Genomic DNA, 23,702 nt, shown 5'->3' with positions numbered 1-23,702 from the left:
TCTTGTTGGATAGATCCGTTAAGTATGATGTAGTGTCCTCTTCATCTCTCACTACAGTGTTCAGGATATATTTTGGTTTATCTAAGGATGGCTACCCCTGCTTTCTTTTGAGGACCATTTAAATGGTAAATGGTTCTCCAACCTTTTATTTTCAGGCTGTAGGTGTCCTTATGTCTAAAATGAGTCTCTTGTAGACAGCAAGCAGATGGGTCCTGCTTTTTCATCCAGTCTGAAACCCTGCGCCTTTTGATGGGGTCATTAAGCCCATTCACATTCAGAGTTACTATTGAAAGATAGGAGTTTAGTGTCATCATGACATGTATTCAGTCCCAGTTTTTGTGGATTGTTTCCTTGGACTTCCTTTTTCTTTTACAGGGTCCCCTTTAATATGCTTGCAGAACTGGTTTGGAGGTCACATATTCTTTCAGTTTCTGTCTATCTTGGAAGCTCTTTCTCTCTCCTATTCTTATTGGGAGACTTGCTGGATAAAGTATTTTGGCTGCAGGTTCTTCTCTTTTAGGACCCTGAATATATCCTGCCAGCCCTTTCTGGCCTGCCAGGTCTCTGTGGAGAGGTCTGCTGTTAATCTAATATTTCTCCCCATAAATTTAGAGATTTCTTGTCTCTTGCTGCTTTAAGGATCCTCTCTTTATCTTTGGAATTTGCAAGCTTCTCTATTAAATGTGCAGGTGTTGAGCGGTTTTTATTGATTTTAGGGGCGGATCTCTCTATTTCCTGGATCTGAATGCCTGTTACCGTTCTCAGATTAGGAAGTTTTCAGCTATGATTTGTTGAAATACATATTCTGGACCTCTGTCCCTTTCAGCGCCCTCTGGAACCCCAATTAAACATAAATTTGCCTTCCTCAGACTGTCATTTATTTCCCTTAATCTATCCTCATGATCTTTTGTTTTTCTTTTTCCTCAGTTTCTCTCTCTGCCACCAACTTTTCTTCTATGTAACTCACTTGTTCTTCCACCTCATTAACCCTCGTCGTTAGGACCTCTAGTAGGGGTTGCATCTCATGTAATTGATTTTTAATTTCAGCCTGATTACATCTAGATTAAGTCTCTTTAGTCCTTTATACTTTTTTCGAGAGCCACCCAGTAGCTTTATAATTGTGCTTCTGAATTGGCTCTCTGACACTGAATTGTAATCCAAATTTTGTAACTGTGGGAGAGAGGGCTGTTTCTTTTTTTTTTTTTTTTTTTTTTTTTGAGAGGGCTGTTTCTGATTCCTTCTTTGGATGTAAGTTTTTCCTTCTAGTCATTTTGCTCAGTGCAGAGCAGCCAAAAACAATTTGTATTGGGAAAAGGAGAAAAAGAGCGAAGAGAAAGAAGAATAGAAAAAGAAAAAAAGAAAAAAAAAAGAAGGAAAAAAGAGAAGAAAAAAGGGGGGAAGCAAAACAGAAAACAAGAAAACAAAAAACAAGAGGGAGTAACCTCTGATTCTGTATACTGTAAATCCCTCAACTTCCCCTGGAAATTTCCAGTGCTGCTTGGTCAATAATTTGTTTTTCCCCTGTCCGTCTAGCAGGTCTTCTGGCAGAGGGGCCTGCTGTGCTCATTCTCAGGTGTCAGCACTTGGGGGAGTTGCCCCCATGCTTGGTGCATGGCTCAGTGAAAGTTGTTTAACCTTTTTATCCTGTGAGGCCACTGTAAGGCTCAGTGGGGGTTGTTTATCCTGGGAGGCCCCAGGAGGAACAATACTGGTGGCGGCCAGCTCTCCAGCCCTGGAGTCAGCTTCCACAGTAACTACGGAGCTCTCAGTCTGCAGGGGCCTGGATGCTCCAGGGGCGGGAGTCACCGATCTGCACAGCTCGGGGCCGCCGGGTGGCAGGAGTATTCTTGCTGTCCTGTGCCCTCCTGGCTTCTGCCTATTCGGGGGTGAGCGCCGGATCTTGGGCTGTGTCCCCGGTGCCCTGTGCTCCCGGGCCTGCGCTCTTGGAATTGCACTCCCGGCCACACAGCTCCCTTCGTGTGGAGCCTCTGCCGGAGCTGCCTCTGAGCTGCTCCCGGGGTCGCACAGCCCCCTCCACGCGGAGCCTCTTCCCCAGCCGCCTCCGAGCTGCTCTGGGTCCAGCCGGGCGCGTGCTGCAGCCCTTTAGGGAGCTCGACCACGGGGTGTGGGGTGCTCTCCTGGGGTGCAGGTCCTCTGTTAGTGTCCCAGGGAGCCTGAGGGCATCCCGACTGCTCTGGGATCCTGCTCCAACTCCCTGCGACCTCCTTTCTGTCCGAGAAGATTGGTGCAGCTCCTGCTTCTCCAGGACAGGGCTTTCCCGCCCTGGGGGCTCTCGCTGGGGCCTTAGCCCGACTCCTGGTGGGGCTCCTCTCCCTTGGATTCCTCTTATTTCTTTCTTTTTTTCCCCCATCTTTCTACCTGAAGAATGAACTCTTCTCACTATAGCATTCCAGCTGTTCCCTCTTTAAATCTCAAGTCAAATTCATCGGTTTTCAGGATGATTTGAAAGTTATCTAGGTAATTTGGTGGGGACAGGTGACTTGGCCCTACTCTTCCACCATCTTGTCCCGCCTCGATCTTGAAGTTTCTTCATTTGGGGAAGTTCTGGTGTATCCGTCGTGATGGCATATGGCTGTCCTTTTGCTTTCTCACAGTTCTCCCTATATTTATTCTGAAAAGAATAGCAGAGATTAGCCTAAAACCTGACAAGACGGTAGCAGAAATTTCAGGCAATGCATTCATCCCCTTGTGATAAAAAAAAAAAAATCCAGCAAGTTCCAACAATTATCAGTTATAACAGCTTTCTTTTTGTCCCCTACTCGATTCACAGCAAAAATTATAATAGATTTGCTATTTGTTATTCCTAACATGATTGGATACTTAAGACAGTAGAAATTTTATTACAAGCTATGGTCTCGAAAATGCCCTAATATGATTCAAAGTTTTTATTGTCTGAATGCACACATAAAAAGCCTGAACCTCAACAGTTTTAGAAAATATATATATAGAAATTGAAAAGATTTGATTGATAACACAATGCAAAAATACTCAATGCTGACGTTGCAGCTGAATCTCGATGGCTTGGATAGCTGAGACACCAGCTGAATTAATGGCAAGTCTGAATTATGGAGTATTTTGAAAAGGAATGCAATTTTATTATTTCTGCTACATATACAATGAGTTCTAATAAATAAAACACTAAGAGCTGTCAGTCTAATCTGTAGGAGCAGAACCTCTGATTGACCAAAAGGCATGTGGATTTAGGTTCATCTTTGTGCATGTGTGTCAGACCTCTCTATACTGCCCATGGCAAGTTTTTGATGGTCAGTGGCTGAGGTTGCAAGTGGCAGAGAGCTTTGGGCCTGTTGTACTGCTGTCGGGGGCCTCTCCCTCTGCCAGTAGGGGCTGCAGATGCCTAGTAACCAGCAAAGACAGGGCCCTTTGGGGGCAAAAGGATTTTTTCTAGTGTGATGTTGCTTGGGAGGGCCCAAATGTTGCTTGGGAGTGTCCGTGTCTTCACTGTAATTTCTGGAAAACGTTACCTCAGACCTCCCTGAATGGAGAGGTCTAAGTTTGGAGGGAAATTTGACAAAGCCTTCATTTGAGGGAACGGAGGAGTGTGTGTCCATTTCTCTGGCCGCACCGTAACTGTACATGGAAAGTTAAGGACCGGGGACTTTCAGCAGCGGTGATTATGCACCTGACCCTGGTTTTCTAAACTACAGGTTCTTCTTCCCTATATGACTCTTAAAGACCTTTTTATATATTTTTAACTAGTCTACTTAAGGGGCATCCTGCTCAGACACAGTGTAAAGAGGTGTTCTTTAGCTTCTGTGAATGGATTTCAATTGAATCTGTATTTAGGACTTCAGGATTCTAGATTAGCCAGAAAACTGTGAATAAATATCAATAAATGCCTCATAATAGGCCTCCTGTTTATTTTGTGGGAATGATTTCAGTAAGGAGGTTTCTCTGAAACTGCAATGGTGCAAATGAATTACATGAAGGGAAGATTCAAGAGTCACAAGAGCTTATGTTTCTGCAGATAAGTTTTTGTCTCCTACAAGGTTGAAGAACAATCTAGCTGGCGCCCAAAACAGAGTCACTGGAGATCAGTAATTTCTCTATAATAAAACCAGATTGGCACAAGATGTTAGAAACTCACCGGGCCAAAGAGGTCCTGCATCTTCTGGCTGTGTACAATGTACACAGGTCATGAACTTCAAAGAATCCAATTTCTTCCAGATAACCTTCTTCCTCTCCGCTGGATTGGCTGGTACTGGCTGTGCAACACCAATGCTGGTTTGGAAGGTCCTGATGGTTCATAGTCCAATGTGGTCGTCCTTGTGGTAGTAGTTTCAAAGATTTCTGTTATTGTCTGAAAATGAGACATGCAGTTCCAATGGTTATGGAAATAAAAATGGTGATGGCATGATCTAGTTGCATACGCATTATCCTGACCTCAAGTCAGACTTGCACCCTAGGGGTGCTTCAACATGTCTGAAACAGACCAAGGCGGCAAGCCATGTACTGTATACATCACGTTACAGAAATCTGAATGCTGATTGCTCAGGAGGCTGTGGAATCAAGAGGTCACTCCCTCTTCATTTGCTACAGTGCCTTAAAATTCCATTGGTAGGAAGGAACCCAAACACTTTCAGGTTGGATAAAACTCAGAAACACAATCTTTTTTTTAATTTTTATTTATTTATGATAGGCACACAGTGAGAGAGAGAGAGAGGCAGAGACACAGGCAGAGGGAGAAGCAGGCTCCATGCACTGGGAGCCCGACATGGGATTTGATCCTGGGTCTCCAGGATTGCGCCCTGGGCCAAAGGCAGGCGCTAAACCGCTGCGCCACCCGGGGATCCTGAAACACAATCTTCTTAAACATTTACAATCTTCTCAAATCGTTTGGGTAGAGCCAAAGCAAACTTGGCATCAGGGAACAAACAATTAAGAAGATCAAATAAAGCTCACCTTGTTGACTTCATATTAACTCTAAATGAGTCTATGAAAAACCTGCTTGCTTTTTCCACAGGTCTTCAGGCCTCTCCCCTGCAGTCCTAGGCAAAGAATAATGAACTTTAAAGGAATGAATCACATCAGTATCACAAGTGACTACCATCCTTTTGGCTTAGTCAGTTAGTTAATGTGAACTAGAGTGCCATTTATGCTAACAAATGCTTAGGTGGACCAGGATAAGGACGGCAACATAAGGGGGTAATCATCCTTGTAACAGTCGTACACATGCAGTAGGTGGGAAATTACGGTTTCTTACGCCAGGGTGTACAGAAGAAACTAAGGCCAAAGTTTAGGTCTGGTCCAAGGTTAAAAGTACCGTATGTAAGAAAAAATGGTAAGCAGGCAACTGGTCCATCCATGTGATGGCAGGACTTCCTTCACAGCTAGTATCATCTCTACCAAAGCAAGAGTCCTTGCATCAATTATGGAAAGGGAAGCTGAACCAACAAGGAAACCGACATCTGGGACAACTTCCCCTGGTGTCATCAGGTCGTTGCTGATGGGTTGCTTTCTGCTGCCGTTGCTGGCAAACAGGGATGGGGAGAAACTAACCGACTGGCAGCAGCTGCAAATGTTAGGTCTCATGCAGCTCCAAGCCCTGTGACAGCCATCCTCTGTGTGCCGTGCTCAAGAGAAACAGATCTATCCAGAAAGGAAGCATGAGTGAGCTTTTTCACCCTAAAAAAAGTTCCACCTTGGAATATTCATGGGAAAGGCTTTGTGCTAAAACCTCAGTAACGTTTCGTTGCACCATCGGGGGCAAAGGCAGAGATGGTACCCAACAGGTTACAGCTCTCTACGACAAAGCTGCTGGTCACCCTGCAAGTCACCCGTCCTAGGCCCTGGGATTGCGACGGGTACCACGTGCTGGCAGCCTCTGGCATTATTGCAATTAGCACCCACTGCGCCAACAGCGCCCCACGAATGGTGGGGAATGATGCCCAAGCACCCTGGGTGTGCTGGAGAGCAAGAGCAGGGACACGGCCTGTCAGGGGCAGCATTTCTCGCCGGCTCCTGCAGCTGTGGGGCGCAGGCAAGGAACGGTCGCTGCCCCCCGACCCCGCGCGTGCCAGCTCAGAGCCCCGGGAGCCCGTGGCAGGTGCTGGCGGCCTCAGCGTGCACCTCAGGCAGCCTTACCTGTCTGGCCCTTACTTGCCCCGGCACCTCCTCGTATATGGCTTCCTCCACCTAGTACTGCAAACAGAGGCAGAGCGGGCGTGAGAACACAGCAGGCGGCCCTGTCCACTGCCCGCAGTTGGGGGCGCCTCCCGCGTGCCTCCCGCGGGGAGGGGCATTATCTGAGCCCAGGCGACTTGGGGCGGCTGGCGGTCCCGTGAGGGCCGCCGGCCTGGGTGGGGTGCAGGGGGAGGAAGGGGCTCCCCGGGTGCATCGTTAATGGGCGGCAATTTCCCTGGAGGCCAGGAAAACCTCTTCTGGGAGCCAGGGCCTTGTTCGCAGCGAGGCGGCAGGACGATGCGGGAGGCTGCTGTCTGCACAGGAAGGACCTCGGGTAACGCGCTGTGACCAACAAGGCGGCGGTCACAGGGCCGGGGACGAGGGCGGCACAGAGAGGAGAGCCAGAGGAACGCAGCACCCAGACCACCCTCGTCCCCAAGGCCCCCAGATGTCCCGGGGACGAGTGGCCCTCCGGGGCGAGGAGACGGAGCCCCGAGGCCGGGTATGAGGGCGGCAGGGACCGGGTGGCACAAGGTGCGGGCAGGCCAGGCCGCCACCTGCAAGGTGCCCCAGGCCCCACCCAAGGTCAGAGCCACTCTGTACTCCCGGCGTCACCGCCCGCCGCAGGAGCAGGTGCGGTCGGGTGGCCACAGACACGGGGGGCCGCAGTCCCGGCCCCGCCACCCAGGCCCCCGGGACAGGCACGCGGGCCACTCGGCTCGCTCTCTCAGGCCACACAGTGCACCTCGTTCTATGCTTCACGTGTCCCTTCTCTGCCACCAAAGAAGACGCTCGGGGAGAGGGGAAAGCCAAGGACCAGACCTCCTGCAGCCAGGGTCCCGCCTGTCCCCCGGGTCAGCCAACTCTTTCAAGTTACTTGGCCTTTGCCCCGAGGCCACCAGCTCTAGTCCATCAGCAGGGACTCGCCCAGGGTCCCCCGTCTTGTGCTTCCCCTGCTCCCGCACCATTTCTTAACTTCGACCCCAATACCCATCTGGGTCCTTAGGCAGAGCCAGAGATGCCTGGGCTCCTGCAGGACACCGGGTTCCTCCATGACGGGCTCAGCCTTCATCACATGGGAAATAGCGTTTGGCCGCTTGGGGGCGGCTGTTTGGTGGTGAGCCACAGAGAACCCCGCCTCTGGCCATACAAAGCATTGTCAGTGACTTGAGAAGGGATGTTACATCAGAGTGAAGGATTCACGATTTTGGATTTTCTTAGCACCCAGGGAAAAGCAGTCCTTTGGTAGCTATCCAACTTTACCTTTGTGGGACTCTCACCCTTGGCAGATGAAGCTTAGAAATAAGCTGATAAAAAAGCAACAATACCCAAATGGTTGGCATTAACTTACGTGCCAAATCCCACATAGTTTTTAGAGCTATGTCCCTAATTGGTTAGTGCATCCTTGCTTCTTTTCTTTTCTTTCCAAATTTCAACTGGAGTCAAGAGTGATAGTATGATTTTATTTAGATGTCTGAGACCCCTAACAGATGTTTTTAAAGCTAGTTCCTGGTTTTGAACTCTTCCCTGACCATCTTCCCAGATTTGCCACCATTCCATTCTCTGTGACATCTTTTCTGAGGTCAGGGAGACCTTGGGTGAACACTCCCAGGCAGGGAGTCTAGCAGTTAAGCAACTGCTGGTCAGTAATAGGAACAAAATGGCGAGGATGAGATGCCGAAAAATAGCCCCTTCCATTTTTTTGGCATCTAGTTAAATCACTCAAGTCTAACACCGAGGACAACTTCCAATGACCACTGAACGCCGTTATTTTAAGAAAAACAAGGGAATTTTTTAAGTTGAAGGCTATAAAGTATTACTGGCATTACTACCAGAGGGAAGGCAATTTAATTTATAACTGTGTCAGCGCTTAATCATGATTATTCTGATTATTCAGATTATTCTGATTATTTCTTTGCAATTCTAAATCCCACATGATTACAGTAAAACTGAACGTAAAATATTCCCTTCTCATGCTCTCCTAACGATGCTTTGTGAAGTTATAATAGATGATGTATTTTATTTTGCAAATGATTGATTCACCTACAGTACGGCTTTGATTGTCGCTACATAAAATACTTGGCTGTCAGAGTCCGTTTTTCTCATCTTACCTCCACCACCTCCTCATATTCTTCATCAGCTGCCATTTTCCCTGAGTAGTAGTGGCACCTACAAACTTTTCAGGTTCCAGACAAATGAAAGATACATTAGAATCTACCCTCGGACTGAAATCAGAACATCAGAAAAAAAGAATTTAAGACGTATCCACGCTACACATCCCTAGATCTTTGTAGGCTAAGTGAAAGGAGAGATCTGAGTACAGGTCTAAAGAACTCGGGCCCCAAATGCCTTTCTCTGGATTCCCTCAGCAACATGCCAGGTATGGCTACTTCTAGCTACACGATCAATTTAGTTCAAGTTGTGAAAGGAAGTGGAGGTAAGAAAGCGAGAGTTTGGATCCAGAGAAACGTTATTTAAATTGCTAAATACTTGCAGAAAAACACTTTTAAGCAAAGTATTAGTTAAAGGGAGGTCAGCTCGGCTTCCAGAAGTTAGTTTTGGGCCAGCACCAGGATGCTACGAGGGTGCCGTAGGTCTCTAAAATGCTTTCCTACTTGAAATCAGACACATACAAACAATCTGTCAGTAGCTTTAAAAGAAAAATAGAAACCTCAAGGCAATGGGGTTATTCTTTTCCTAAACACCATTGGCTTGTATGGATTTTTCTCTTTTGTGTCTGTAGCCCTTCCTCAAACCTGAAAAACAAGACACGTTTACACCATTGACTGAAGCGCATCAAAGATCGTGGGCCTTGGGTCTAAGCTTCTAATTCGGGAGCTAGGGAAAGGGTCTCCCGGGGCCTCTTAGGTTGATGCCAGAGAGTGGGACGTGCTTGATAAAAGTGGATGATGACCTGGAGCAGCTGTCCCTTTCATTGCCTAAAGATATTTGCCGTGTAGACCAATACCCCACCATGGCTAGTTTTGTTAAGCTAGCGAAACCGCCGCCCCTTCTGAGGCAGATGAGGCCCAGTAGGATGGGATAAATATATAGGAAGCCAGATCTTAGAGCCCTTTTCATACTCATACATTTAGAAAAAAAAAAAAAGGCAAAAATTTTTGAGATTTTTTTCTGTTAAATGAGAAAGTCCACCGGGTCAAGCAACCAGGGGATAGTCCAGGGCCTGACTAACCTCACAGCACAGGGCAGATGCGAGTAGGGCCCGGGAGGGCGACAGGGCCACAGACTTCGCTAGTCATGTTCCCATCGCGATTTCCCCAGTTAGGATACCAAGCTTTGGAAAACACTTCAAGGGAAGCTGCAGAACGTCTCCAGCAAGAACATTACGAGAAAAAGCCACCAAGCAGCCTTCGCTGTCCTCTAGCACATCAATTTCCTCAGCAGCAAAGCCTCTCCAGACTCTCCCCTCCCGAGAGCCCCAGGCAGAGCCAGCGCGATGCCCAGTCTCCAGGTGACCACACGGCCGCGGCAGCCAATCAGACCCTGAGTCGCTCGAATTTCAGAAGCTAAATATACTGAGTGATCCCCTGAAAAGCAGCTGTTCATCAATTCCAGTAAAGGATAAAGGGTAACAGACTGCTTGCTTAGAACTACTCAAACGTAATGGAATTGCACTTAACTTCCAGCATACGGGCTTCCAGTTTAGGTTTCATCTCTCATTTCCTGCAACCCTGTTTAATACCACATTCGTGCAAAAGAATCTAGGATAAAATAAGCATGTCTTTGAGGGGCTGTGACCCTTCTGTAGCTGCTTTCCTAAGGTCACTTGCCTCATTTTCATGGAGGTAAACCTATTCCCTCTTGTACAGCTCCCCAGGTGAGCTACAGGTAAGTTACAGGTGCAAGAAAGGAATAAAATCCATGAAACCTCAAGTTGGCAAAACCAATGTCTAAAATCATGAACAAAAGAAATGACAGTGGGAAATGGTTGATGTGACCCTAGATAAGCTGGCCACAGAGCGTAATTAGAGAGAATAGGCTCCATCCTTTTTCTGTTACTAAGCCAAAAAGGGATGCGGAGACCTTACTGATTATCTTCTCCCTCCCTGGGTAAGGCTGCCTGCTAGCAATACCGAGCCGCTTTCCTAGGTAACCCAGCTTCTGATTTACAATTCAGCCAGGTGGCTTCTAGAGGCAGAGTGTGAACACAAGCACAAAAGTGTTCAATTTTCAAACAGCAGAAGCAGATACAATCTAAATCAGTCAATTACTAGGAGAAGATAATGCCCTATTAGGTAAGTCTGAGTGTATGACACTGAGTTGACAAAACTGACCCAGCAATTTTCCATCTGAAGACAATTTTCACTGACTTGGTCTCTCTATAAACCTCTGTACTAAAGCAAAACCCCTTTTGGTCACTGGTTTCTTGACATGGGTTTAAAATTAAACATGTTCTTTTTTTAGCTAAACGTTAGGAAGCATTGCCACATTTCAAACATATGTACCTCTCCGCCTTCTGTGATTCAGACGGTGGTAAATAAAATTGAACAGGACTTTTAACCATCTAAACCAATTAAACCTTGTTCACTTCCTATGTTCTCACAGGTTTTATGACCAAGGGATATGTGTGTAATAGGACACCATTCCATTGGCAGATGTAAACTAGAACTGACTTACTCTTCATTATGTTTTAAAAGATGGTGTTAAATCGGAAAAGAATTCAGGCCCATTTTCTATGACACATAGGATAAAACCATATAAAGTAAAAAAATAAGCATAGACACTCGAATGCTAACCTGGAACTCTGTCTCCTAGGCATGAAAGAGCCAGTCTATATTTCTGTCCTATGTATGACCTTTCCCGTGGAAAAAGAATAAATGATCCCTGATCTATTGATGGGCTCTTATCACACGCCTTGCACGTAGTAAGTGCTCCATAAACATTAGCTATTATTATTTTTATTATCATATTTAATAGTTATTTTATTTGATATATATTCTAGCTAATAATCAATATTATTAGCAATAATTATAATCACCATTTTAAAATATTTCATTTATTCATTTCAGAAAAAGAGGGTGAGCAAGGGAAGGGCAGAGGCAGAGGGAGAAGCAGGCTCCTGGATGAGCACTAAGGCCAAGGCACACCTAAGCCAAAGGCAGACGCTGAACCCACTGAGCCACTCAGGCGTCCCTTATTATTAGCGTTTTACGACATTTTATTGGAATCTTCATGCTTTACTCTGTATTAAACTGAAATATTGTGACACTTCTGAAATCAGACAGTAGTTTGTCCAGGAATTTATGAACCAACAGGAGTTTGACGATAAGCCTACACAATTGACAAGAGCAAGGCAGGGTGAAGTTAGGTGCCAGGAGCAGAGTTTCAGACAACGTGTCCCTAAATGTCAGACAACAGAAGTATCCTGTCTGGGGACCAGAGTAGACCTGATGCACAAGATGGCATTGTAACAGAGCTTTTGTCTTTGCAGTTTCCTCTTCTTTTTTAAGGTTTATTTATTTGAGGGGGGGGGGAGAGAAAGAGAGAATGAGAGCACACGAGAAGGAGACCCAGAGGCAGAGAATCTCATGCAGACTAGACTCCGTGCTGAGCGTGGAGCCCATCTCACAGCCCTGAGAGCAGGACCTGAGCCGAAATCAAGAGTCAGAGGCTGACCTGACCAAGCCACCCAGGTGCACCTGCTTTTGCAGTTCATTCTCTTCTATTTATAATTTTAATCAAATCATACCTACATATCATTAAGAATCAAATAGTTTTTGTGAGGCTTGTTCCTAAATTGATGCTCCCTGTTCCCACCATTCCTCTACTTTCTCCCTCCACACAGACCATCGTTTTAACTCTTTTAGTTGAACCTTTCATGATTTGTCTGTACACATTTAACAAAATGTCTCTGTAACTTTTTCCTGATATTTCTGATATCTCACAGGCATTATCTGTTAACTTCCCACCTTGGAATGTGAGGCTTTACAGCTCTTCCCTACGAACCCCCACTCTTACCAGACATACGCCTCATCTCAGCCCAGCTTCCTCCCCAGAAAGTCCTTTCTATTTGTGGAACTCAGAATTCAATGCTTATGATTAGCAAAGGCTATTCACAGAGGAACCCCATACACTATGATTATTTTTCTTTTCCTGCACAAGTTTGTTTTTCTGCAAATTGGGATTTCTCTCCTTCTCTTTCTCTCTTTTCCCTTGGCTCCATTCTTCTAGGCAAGCAATCCTCAACAGAACTTTCTGCAACGACAAGAACATTCCATACCAGCGCCATCCACCACGGAAGCCACCAGCCACGAGTGACTACTGAACATTCAAAATGTGACTGCAGAACTGAGTTGTTCTACTTTTTATTTAATCTAAACCTAAACAGCCACATGTGGCTGGTGGTGGTGGCACTGAACAGCGCAATTCCAGAGACGGATCACAACTATCTCATACTTTGTATCTGACTCTGCTCTCAGGGTTTTCAGTGACCTCAGGCAGCAAGCACGGCATCACTGTACCCACCTCATCCTTGATCTCAAGGAGCCTTCTGTTCCGTGGGCCCTCGTTTCCTCTGTAGCTGATGCTCGGCTCTCATCTTGGTCCCCCCCTTCACTGTCATTCTGGGGGATTGTGTAGATGATAATATAAAAAATCCCATTTCTTTAACTAATGTTTATTGAGCATGTTCAACGTACCAAGGACTAGTCTCGGTGCTTCCTTCCCACAGCATCACTAGTTGACCAAGCAAGATATATGTTCCACTTCTTGCTTGTTAACAAAACCACATTTTAGTTTGGCACAAAAATATCTTCATTTAAAAGATATGCTCCTCCTCAAATCCCAAGAGTTAGGAGTAAACTATGTCACAGTTTTGCCAGTAAGGTTGAAGTGTCATTCTAGAGATTAGGCTTCTAGGAAAGGTACAAGTTTACTGATGTGTAGGTCCAATCCAGCTGGCATGTACGGTTCTCCTCTTGCCATTCTTCCCTTCTCTATGCCTAGAACCCAGGTGTAATGTCTGGGACACAGCAGCCATCTTGAGACTATGAGGATAAGTTGTACATTAAGAATGGTAAAGCCAGAAGGAGACTTAGCCTTTAATGACTTCCTTAGTTCTTAGATTTTGTGATAATTTTATAGCTTAATACGTTTTGTATATCTGTATTTTATAGATGATTATATTCTGATTACTTTAAATGACCCTACATTTTACATATTATTTTTTCTATTTTGCAGTTTACCAAATCCTAATAAAATGTATTACTTTTTCATGCTTATTGATCCTTTGCAACTTTCACTCTGTGTATTGCCTGCCCTTCCACATCTCTTTTACATTGATTTGTAGGCATTCTTCATATACTATGGGTGTCTTGTAGACGTTGTGAATATTTTCTCCAAGTTGTTTGTTGTATCTGCGGCCATAGAGATGTTTTAAATGTATTTGCAGTCAACTTTGGCGATCCCTTCTTTCCAGTTTTGACACTCCCTGTTGAATGAATTGAATTTGGAATTTGAATTTGAAATATTACTTTTAGCAACCCATTGAAATAGCATGTATGTTCGTCTAGTGGCTTTCATGGTTTTTTTTCTTTTTTCTTTTTTTTTTTTTTACTTTCTGGGTTTTTTATTCTTTACTTTGATTATGAGGTATAATAAACAGACAACTATCTAAATCTTATGTGTACAGTTTAGCAAATGATGGTAAAAAAAGCATCCATATAATGACCACTCAGGTACAAAAAGGTCATTTTTATCCTGACCTTGATGGTATTTATTTCCTTGCTTTTATTTTTAGTTTTACCATGGCCTGAAGCATTGCTAAACAGTATCGTTTAGTTTTGTCTGTTTTTAAATTTTATATAATATTCATGCTATATGCAATTTTGTAACTTCACTTTTTACTTACTATCATGTTTGTTGATTGTTATTATTTTGTTGTTGTTGTTGTTATTATTGTACAATATTCCATTGTATGACTACACTTCCGTTTTACCCATTCTACTGTTGAGGCAGAATGGAGTATTTCCAGCTTTTGTCATTTAAGAACAAGATGAGATGAACATTCTCGCATGTTGATTCTGGTAATCATAAACAATTAAATGATGAGACCATGTAAGTAAGTAAGGAGTATGCTCATCTTCAACTTTAATAAAACATGCTACCTGCTTCCCAATATTGGTATCAATTTATATTCTCATCAGTTGTGTGTCCTCCTAACTTTGCTACCACTTGAGATAAAGCTTTCTAAACTTTGTTCATCTTGTAGGTGTGTAACGGTATCATCTTGTGGTTTTAATTTGCAATTTTGTGACTTGCTAGTAAAGTTGAACTCCTTTTCATATGTTTATTAGATATTTGCGTATTCTATTGTTTTTTGAGAAGTGTCTGTTTAATTCTGTTGCCTATTTTTCTGTTAAGTCGCTGGCCTTTTGCTCACTCATCTATAAATCCTCTTTTTCTGGATAATAATCCTTTGATAGTTAATGTGTGTTGTAAATATCCTCACCCTCTCTGTCTTTTTATTATTTTCGTACTGGCATTTGATGAACAGTTGTTCTTAATTGTCATGTAGTCAACTTCATCAAGGTTCTCCTTTGTGACTAGGAGAGTAAAAATCCTTCTACCACAAGGTCATGAAGATATATATATATAAACACACATATATGATATATCATATATAAACTTCACATATGATATATTTATATCATATATAAACTTCTAAAAAACTTGGGACTTTTATCCTTCACATATAGTCCTTAATTTACCTGGAAATTATTATGTTCTTGGATATGATATAAACGAGAGTTTTATTTTATTTTTTTGCATGTGGATAGCCAATTTTGCCAGAATCTTTTACTAAAAAAAATCCATTATAGCTCTTTAGTATGTTTTGATATCTGTAGGGTAAGCAGTCCTCACTCATCTAAGATTCACTTGGCTAGTTATACTTCCTTACTTTTAGAAGTACTAAGAAATAGCTTATCAAGTTTCATGAAAATTATCCTTGAGTTTTTTAGGATTGCATTGAATTCATGGATTTATTTTGTAAGAATTGACACTTTCACACTTTAATCTTCCCATCCGGATCCTAGTTTACATCCATCAGCAAAGTTTTCTGTTTTCTTTATATAGATCTTGCACATTAAGCGGGACAAGTGAATTCATAGGTATATTAAACATTCATTTTCACGGTACACAAGATTTTGTATAGAACTTCCTTTTTTTATACTAAATTTATTTTTTATTGGTGTTCATTACCCAACATACAGAATAACACCCAGTGCTCATCCCGACAAGTGCCCCCCTCAGTGCCCGTCACCCATTCACCTCCTCCCCTTCCACCACCCCTAGTTCATTTCCCAGAGTTAGGAGTCTTCACGTTCTGTCTCCCTTTCTGATATTTCCTACCCATTTTCTCCCTTCCCTTCTATCCCCTTTCACTATTACTTATATTCCCCAAAGAAGATGTGGTTTATGTATCCAATGGAATATTCCTCAGCCATAAGAAATGACAAATACCCATCATTTGCTTCAACATGTATGGAACTGGAGGGTATAATGCTGAGTGAAATAAGTCAATCATTCCTTTGTATAGAATTTCTAATAGTACTTATCAAGTTTCTTTTTTTGTTACTATTGATTTACCTTTGGTATTATAAACTTTTTCATGGGGATCCCTGGCTGGCGCAGCAGTTTAGCGCCTGCCCTTGGCCCAGGGCGCGATCCTGGAGACCCGGGATTGAATCCCACGTCGGGCTCCTGGTGCATGGAGTCTGCTTCTCCCTCTGCCTGTGTCTCTGCCTCTCTCTCTCTGTGACTATCATAAAAAAAAAATTATTAACTAAACTTTTTCATGAAATTCATTAGGATTTTGAGAAAGGTGAATATAAAAGTGGGTGCTCAGTCAGCCATCTTGAACCCCAAGCACGGACACAGCATTTGGAGCAAATTTTGGACAGGAGTTGAAGAGCTGGAAATGACAGGACGAAGAGCATTCCAGGATTATAGACAGGACGAGCAATCACATAAAGGGGGGAAAGTTTGTGGCATATGTGGGGAATGAAGATTGATGTGGTTTAGGTCAAGAAAGGTATATGTGGAGATATAATGGAGGACTACAGAGTAGAAGCTCTGCTGTGGAGGACCCTGAATGCCTAGCTAAGCGGGACACAGTGATACAGACTGGCATTTCAAATTGCTCCTCTCTTCATATGGTGTAGAGCTGTCAGTCACACATTAGCAGAGCAGAAATACATCACAAATGTACATCATACAGCATACAGAGTTAAACATATTCAATGTGGGACATGCAGATCCAGTAACACAGCAGGATATAGAGATACGAATAAGAGCTTTCTCAAATTATCAAAACACCCAGGTGCTATCTGCTTTCCAAAATCTATATTGAACAGAGTAAGTTTCACCTGGGTTGCACACTCGTCTTTGGAAATACTTCCTCTAAATACGATCTCTTCCTACTGATGTTGCCTAAAGTCAGACGCCACGAAAAACACATAAACATGAAAGAGGGAGATTTAAAATGTTAAATTACCTGTGACCCATTTGCCTGATTTCTTGTAGGACTCAGAGGCTTGTTTTCTGTGTGAGCTCTTCTTTACGTTTTATTGCAGAAGAGTCCTGACTTTGAGGCAACATGTCTCTCAATCTCTGCCCTGGAATGAGAACAGGCAAGGATGTTTTGTGTGTTTGGCTTCTAGTCTCCCCTCTCCGCAACCCGATCTAAAATTGTTCTTTGAACCCCACTATGCCTGGGATGCCTGAGTGGTTCAGCGGTTGAGCGCGCCTGCCTTGGGCTAAGCGCGTGATCCCGGGATCCGGGATCGAGTCCCACATCGGGCTCCCTGCACGGAGCCTGCTTCTCTCTCTGCCCGTGTCTCTGCCTCTCTCTGTGTGTCTCTCGTGAATAAATAAAAATCATTTCAAAAAATGAACCCACTATGCCAGTTATTGAATGGCTATGCAAATAAATTATCAGCATCTACAACTTATTGCCCATCGCCAGTGGTACTTCACAAATGAATGTGGCCTCAAAACTACCCACCATTTGCTTCGACGTGGATGGAACTGGAGGATATTATGCAGAATGAAATAAGTCAGAGAAGGACAAACATTATATGGTCTCATTCATTTGGGGAATATAAATAACAGTGAAAGGAGAAAAAATAAGGGGGAAATAGCAAAAAGGGAGACAGAACATGGAAGACTCCTAACTCCGGGAAACGAACTAGGGGTGGTGGAAGGGGAGGAGGGTGGGGGGTGGGGGTGAATGGGTGGCGGGCACTGAGGGGGTCAGTTGACGGGATGGGCACTGGGTGTTACTCTGTATGTTGGCAAATTGAACACCAATAAAAATAAGTTTATTATTAAAAAAATAAAAAATATAAAAACCCTTACGTGTGATTTCTTGACTGGTCACATCTATACCGACACGCCCAGGAGTTTAACAAGCAGCAGAGACCTTTGGTTTCTGTGCCATTGTGGTTAACCCCCCATGGTGGTGACAGAGCAACATTCCAAGGGATCTCAAAAAGGAATCCAGGGCTGCAGAGACTGGGAGGGCCTGGGAGCGGAATGCAAATGCACCTGAGGTGCCCAGGAGGCTGGACCTTCAGGAAGAGGACAGGGCGACCTCAGTCAGGGTATTCCGGGCAACTGAACAGGAGACCCTGCAAGAGGCTCTGGCGATGCATCAGCCTCCAGGGCACATCCCGCCCAGAACCCGGCCCTCTTCGCGGTTTGTGACTGGCTCCTACTTTCTGGAACCAGCAGAGAATGTTCCTCCAGAACGGGGACAACTAAACAACCGTCCTACATGCAGGGAATGGTCAGAGAAGAGGAACGTGGACATGTTCCCTGAGCATCCTCAGAAAAGCCAGAGGAGCCCCCGTCCCGCTCCCTCCAGCTCGGTTCACCTCGAGAACTGTTTGTGCAGTTGCACAAGGAGGAAGTGAGCGCAAACTCATAGGCAGGTGCCCCCCCTCCCAACCGCGCACCCGCCCAGGACACAGTCCAGCCACAGCCCCCCGAGCTGCAGCTCAGGACTCAGGGGCTGCCCCGGCAGCTGCCGCCCGGAGCGCCAGAGACCACGCAGCCTCCGTCTGCACACCCGACGGTCCCTGCACCCTGCTTGGCTGCACCTGCTGCCCTGCACACCTGAAGCGTGCCCGCCGCGCCATGGTGGCACCTCCCCTTCCCCGAAGGAGCTGCCTGCACTTAGAGCACCTCCACTGAGGTCCCTCCCCGCTCTCTGGGCTGGGCTCTACATATCCCATGGCCCTTCCCCAACAGGAGGAAGGGAAGTCCCCAGAAACAGGTGGCACTGCAGAGGGGGCGTGGCTCTGAAGGCAAGCCTCCCCTGCACCTGCCTAGGTCTCAGGAGGGCACCCCACCGGGAAGTCACTGCACCGCGGACCCGACTCGCTGCCGCCCTTTGGCGCACCTGCAGTCCTGCGTCCCAGCTGCTGTGTCTACCTCCCTCCTAGGACTTGGGTCAACACGAGAAAGCACACTGCCCCTCTAGGGCCGTGGTTCTCAAAGTGTGATCCCAGGACCAGCAGCATTAGGATCACCCAGGAACTTGCTAGAAACGTGGACGTGGAGTCTTGCTCCAGCCTCTGGAATCAGACATTGCTGGGTAGGGACCTAACCTCCCTATTTTCATAGGCCCTCCAAGTATCCCACAAGATTCGAGAAGGCCAAAGTTGGAGAACTACCCTTGCAGGAGGTCTGTCCTGGCACCCGACCTCCCTCGTGGCTGTGACAATGTCCTGCTCCCGCTTCCACTAGGCGCCCACATCTACTCAGTGCCTGAGACCGCCAGCGCTCCCCGGTAGACCTCTCCTCTCCCCTGGCGGCTTCTCTTCTCCATGGCTTCCACTGCTCACCAGCTGGTCAACGCAGCCTCCCCGCAGGCCCCCCCACCTCCTCTCCATCTGCCACCAGGTTTGCGTGTGTCAAATGCACATCCCTAGCGCTTCAATTCCTCAGGGTCTCAGTGGCCCCTCCAGGGCCCATCTTTGAAGGCACCGTGGGTACGAGGGGACGAGGCTGGAAGGCAACGTCAACCTTGGCCAGGCTCTCTGGCCCACAGGCAGGACTCTGTTCAGGAGGAGAATGGGGAGGGGCCGGAGCTAGGTCTTTCTCTGCCTCTGTAGTCTTCCTCAGGGAAGGTCTTACCCCCTCGCGGCCCTGGGGCCCCGTCACGCCTTGTGGCTCTAGCCCTTTCTGCACTATTCTCTTTGGCTCCAGGATTTCTCTGGAGATAAATTTGCCCTCTGCGAACTGGAGATAAATGCTTGCACATTTCTCTATCACACAGGGCTGGTGGAGCCTGAAATGAGAACACTCTCTTTTTTTATTTAGTTCACGTGTTTAGTTAAGTAACCTGTACACCTGGTGTGGGGCTCAAACTCACAACTCCAAGGTCAAGAGTCCCGTGCTCATCCGTCTGAACCAGACAGGTGCCCCTCGAATGAGAAAATACTTTAAGAAGCTTTGAAAACTATTTTGTGGCACAGGTTACTTTGCCGATTGGTGACACCAAATGTCCCACCCTGTTTATGCCATTGCACGACGTCGCCAACCCTGCTACAACGTTTTCTAAAAATCTTTTTTTTTTCTTAAGCTTTTACGTATCTGACATCGAGCCAGCGAGCGCAAGATGTTCCTGATTCAGTTACATCCCCAGCCTCCGTTAGGCCCAGGCTCCCTTAGTCTACGGACCGGACCGGACCGCAGGGTGGGTTTGCCTGTAACAGGACACCAGAGCCCCTCGGGATTTGCCGGCGGGTCCAACGCCACCCCAGCCTCCCACTAATTAACTACACCCTCGGCTTAGTGAGGATGGAGAGGCGGCAAGTGCCTGATGGGGGGGGGTAACCACGGGCCTGGACATGTGCCCCCCACCCCCAGCCCTGAGCACACACGCGGCCCTTGGGTCTTTTTAAAAGTAAGTCACAGGGCAGCCCGGGTGGCTCAGTGGTTTAGTGCTGCCTTCATCCCAGGGCGTGGTCCTGGAGACCTGGGATCGAGTCCCACATCGGGCTCCCTGCATGGAGCTTGCTTCTGCCTCTGTCCGTGTCTCTGCCTCTCTCTCTCTCTCTCTCTCTCTCTCTCTCGGGTCTCTCATGAGTAAATGAATAAAATCTTAAAAAAAAAGAAGTCAGTCACAGACTGTTGGCTGCCTCACTGCTTTGCCTGCGAAACAACTCGTTAAAATTAAAAATGAGTGTGACTTCATGTTTGGCACACATCCCGGGGACAATGTCCACTGTACGTGGGTTTGCTCCTCTCCAACCATTAAGCACACTTACATGTGCGTGAGTGTGTGTATTCATTTCTGGTGTTGCTGTCAACACCATTGGATGTGACACGTTCTGACTTTTAACGTGACGCTAAGGCGATGATCATTTGGTTGGATTTATTTTTATTTTTATTTTTTTTATGATAGTCACATCACAGAGCGAGAGAGAGAGGCAGAGACACAGGCAGAGGGAGAAGCAGGCTCCACGCACCGGGAGCTCGACGTGGGATTCGATCCCGGGTCTCCAGGATCGCGCCCTGGGCCAAAGGCAGGGGCTAAACCGCTGCGCCACCCAGGGATCCCGATCATTTGGATGGAAATAATCACGTTGTCATCCAATATGTCCGTCACATTAAGAGGAACTTAATAAGAAAAGGAAAACCACGGTGATTCTTCAGATCGTTAAAGGTCATGTGTTTTCAATGCTGGACATTTAAAATTCCTCCGAATGTATTACTTCAAAGATATCCCATTTTTACCTCGCTCAAAAAAAAGCTGTGTTTTGTTACTTGCCCTTAGCTGCAAATCGAGTTATTTGTAACGGAACCGTGGTGCCTTGACATTGGGACCATCCAGTCCACCTGAAGAGCTGCCCAGAGCATCAGTCGGGAAGAGGGAGGCCTATGTGCTCACCATCTGTTTCCCACACTGCCTGAGGGAAGATCCAGAAAATCCCAGCACTCGGGGCGGTGACCTGCAGGTCGGACGCCAAAAGGAAAAGCAGCTCCTGCCACCGCCTGAACTGCCCGCAGCGCGATCACCACGCCTCAAGCTCAATGGTCGAGGCACGATGGGGCTCCGGGTTCTGGCTCAGGTCACCGTGTCAGGGTTGAGCGGGCCCCACAGGGCCTGGCATCCCCGACGGGCGCCCCTTGGGCTCTGCTTTAGGCGCCGTCCCTGCCCGCCCGCTGCTCGCACGCTCGCTCGCTCGCTCGGCAATAAAGGAATCCTTCAGAAACAACAACGAGGGGCATGTTACCTAAAGTCAACTATACGCATAGACGCGAAAGGAACACTTTTCTGTTCAACATTTGAAACAACTTTGTGGACGCGGGGTGCGGGCGGTGGAGCGTCTTGCTCCGGCCCAGGGCGTGACCGTGACCCCGGGGTCCCAGATCGAGTCCCAGACGGGCTCCCTGCGAGGAGCCGCCTTGTCCCGCTGCCTGTGTCTCTGCCCCTCTCTCCCTGTGTCTCTCACGATTGAGCAAATAAAACCTGAAAGAAACCGTGTAAGAGGCGACAATGTCCGCATGACGCAGAGCACGAGAAACCACCTGCGGACGGAGGACGTTCCCTGGAGCCGGGAGGCCCCGGGGGCGGGGGCTGCACCTGCGGCTGCGGGCCTGAGCCTGCCCTCGGCGCCTTCCCGCCTCACGTCGCGGCCGGGACCGCCGGGCGCCAAGGCCTCGAGGCCCCGACTCGCTCGCAGACTCGGCAGGTGGCCGCGCGGCGCGGAGGGCTCCGGGGACTCGCGGCCGCCCCCCCCGCCCCCTCGCGGTCGCCCCGCCCCCCACGGCCCCCCCCGCGGTCGCCCCGCCCCCCACAGCCCCCCTCGCGGTCCCCCCGCCCCCCACGGTGCCCCCCACGGTGCCCCCCACGGGCCCCCCCCGCCCCCCTCACGCCCCGACCCGGCCTCCACCCCGGGGCATGTGTGCGGGGGTCTCTGGGGCGGACCCCGAGCTTCGTGCAGCCGCAGCCGCGCGCACCGCCGCCCCGGGGGTTCGGGTTGGCCCGGCCTCGGCTTACCCCTCAGGGGACGACTGCGTGTCCCGCGCCGGCTTCGGCGACCCGTCGGGGTAGTGGGGCCTCCCCGGAGAGCCTCTGCGCCTCCGCGGGCGCCTTCCCGAAGCTTCTGCCGTCGCCGCCCACCGCGCACGCGGCTCCGGGTCCGGCGCGGGCTTCCGGCTTCCGGCTTCCGGGCGCGTCCGCGCGGCCTTCCGGGGCCCAGGCGGCCTCGGGGCCCCTCGCGCGGAGGCCGCCGCCGCAAGGCCCGCCGGGAGACGCAGGGGGCCGGGCCGCCCTGGCGCGCGGTGGGGAGCGACGCCCGTGTGGGGCCGCGTGTGGGGCCGCGAGTGGGGCCGTGGCCGCCCTGGGGAGGCCGCTTCCCGCTGCTGACGGCCGCGCCCGCCGGGTTCGCGCCGCACCTCCCCGCCAGGCGCCGGAGAGGGAAGCGCACGCACAGCCTGGGTCCCCGCAGCCGCCCTTGGTCCAGGCCCAGGTCAACGCCCTCCACCTGGGTGACGTGAGTGTGGGGCCGCGGGGCGGAGACTGCGGCCTGAGCTTGAAGGGCCGCGGCGGCAACCCCTTCGGGGCCTCTGATATTTATATATATATGCATATTCACATAGAGAGAGAGAGAGAGAGAGGGAGATTACAAACAGTGGGAGGGGCAAAGGGAGAAGCCGACGCCCCACTGAACTAGGAGACCGACATTGGGCTCCACCCCAGGAACCTGAGATCGTGATCTCGCTGAAGGTAGATGCTTCACCAACTGAGCCACTCGGGCACCCCTGCTTTGTACTTTATACATTTATTTGAGAAAATCTTTTCAGAGGATTGGGATTTGAATTGTCAAGGAATTTTTGAAAATGAAAATAAGTTCAAATAATCAAAATTAAAAACTATTGGTCACAGCTAAAGAGAATGAGCTGGTGACAGGGCCAGGAGAGTAATTATGTAGAACGGGCTCAGACCTCAGGGTTCAAGTCCTCCCTCTGCCATCGGCTGGGTGCATGACTTTGGGCAAGTTTCCTGACTTCTCTGTAAAATAGAGAGATTTATTTTCCATCTGTAAAATAGAGATGATAATAGTATCTGTTTCATATGATGGTTGTGAGGATTAAGCGAAATATATATGTCATGTAGAGGAATGTTTGTCACAAAACATGTCCTATGTAAGCACTTGTCATGATTACTGCCATCTGAGAGGTTTGAGCGAAGCATAGCCATGCTAACAGTTGGAAATGGTTGGGAAATAGGAGAGCAAAGTGTGGAAGGACCAACAGTAAATGTTAATTACACACTTACTCTAGAATAGGTAGGTCTGAGGGGTTCACAAGCAAACAAGCTGTAGTTCATCACACACGTGTGTGCACACAGTTTTTATTTAAAGATACAAAGGGAGGAGGGGCAAGATGGCGGAAGAGTAGGGTCCCCAAATCACCTGTCCCCACCAAATTACCTAGATAACCTTCAAATCATCCTGAAAATCTACGAATTCGGCCTGAGATTGAAAGAGAGACCAGCTGGAATG

At 47.7% G+C, this 23,702-nt stretch overlaps 1 long non-coding RNA gene across 1 annotated transcript; it reads right to left on the bottom strand.

The window, feature by feature from the left end:
• Window positions 1–1,254: 1,254 nt before the first annotated feature.
• LOC140619092 (uncharacterized) lies at window positions 1,255–22,312 on the bottom strand. The gene is made up of 7 exons (XR_012019008.1): window positions 22,196–22,312; window positions 16,679–16,799; window positions 8,274–8,338; window positions 6,124–6,180; window positions 4,942–5,027; window positions 4,127–4,339; window positions 1,255–2,632 (listed from the first exon to the last, which is right to left on the bottom strand). It is a non-coding gene; the product is annotated as an uncharacterized lncRNA (long non-coding RNA).
• Between the last annotated feature and the right edge of the window lie 1,390 nt (window positions 22,313–23,702).

Source organism: Canis lupus, chromosome 27 (assembly GCF_048164855.1).
Source record: "Canis lupus baileyi chromosome 27, mCanLup2.hap1, whole genome shotgun sequence".
Lineage (NCBI taxonomy): Eukaryota > Metazoa > Chordata > Mammalia > Carnivora > Canidae > Canis > Canis lupus.
This window is presented reverse-complemented; position numbering and strand designations above follow the sequence as displayed.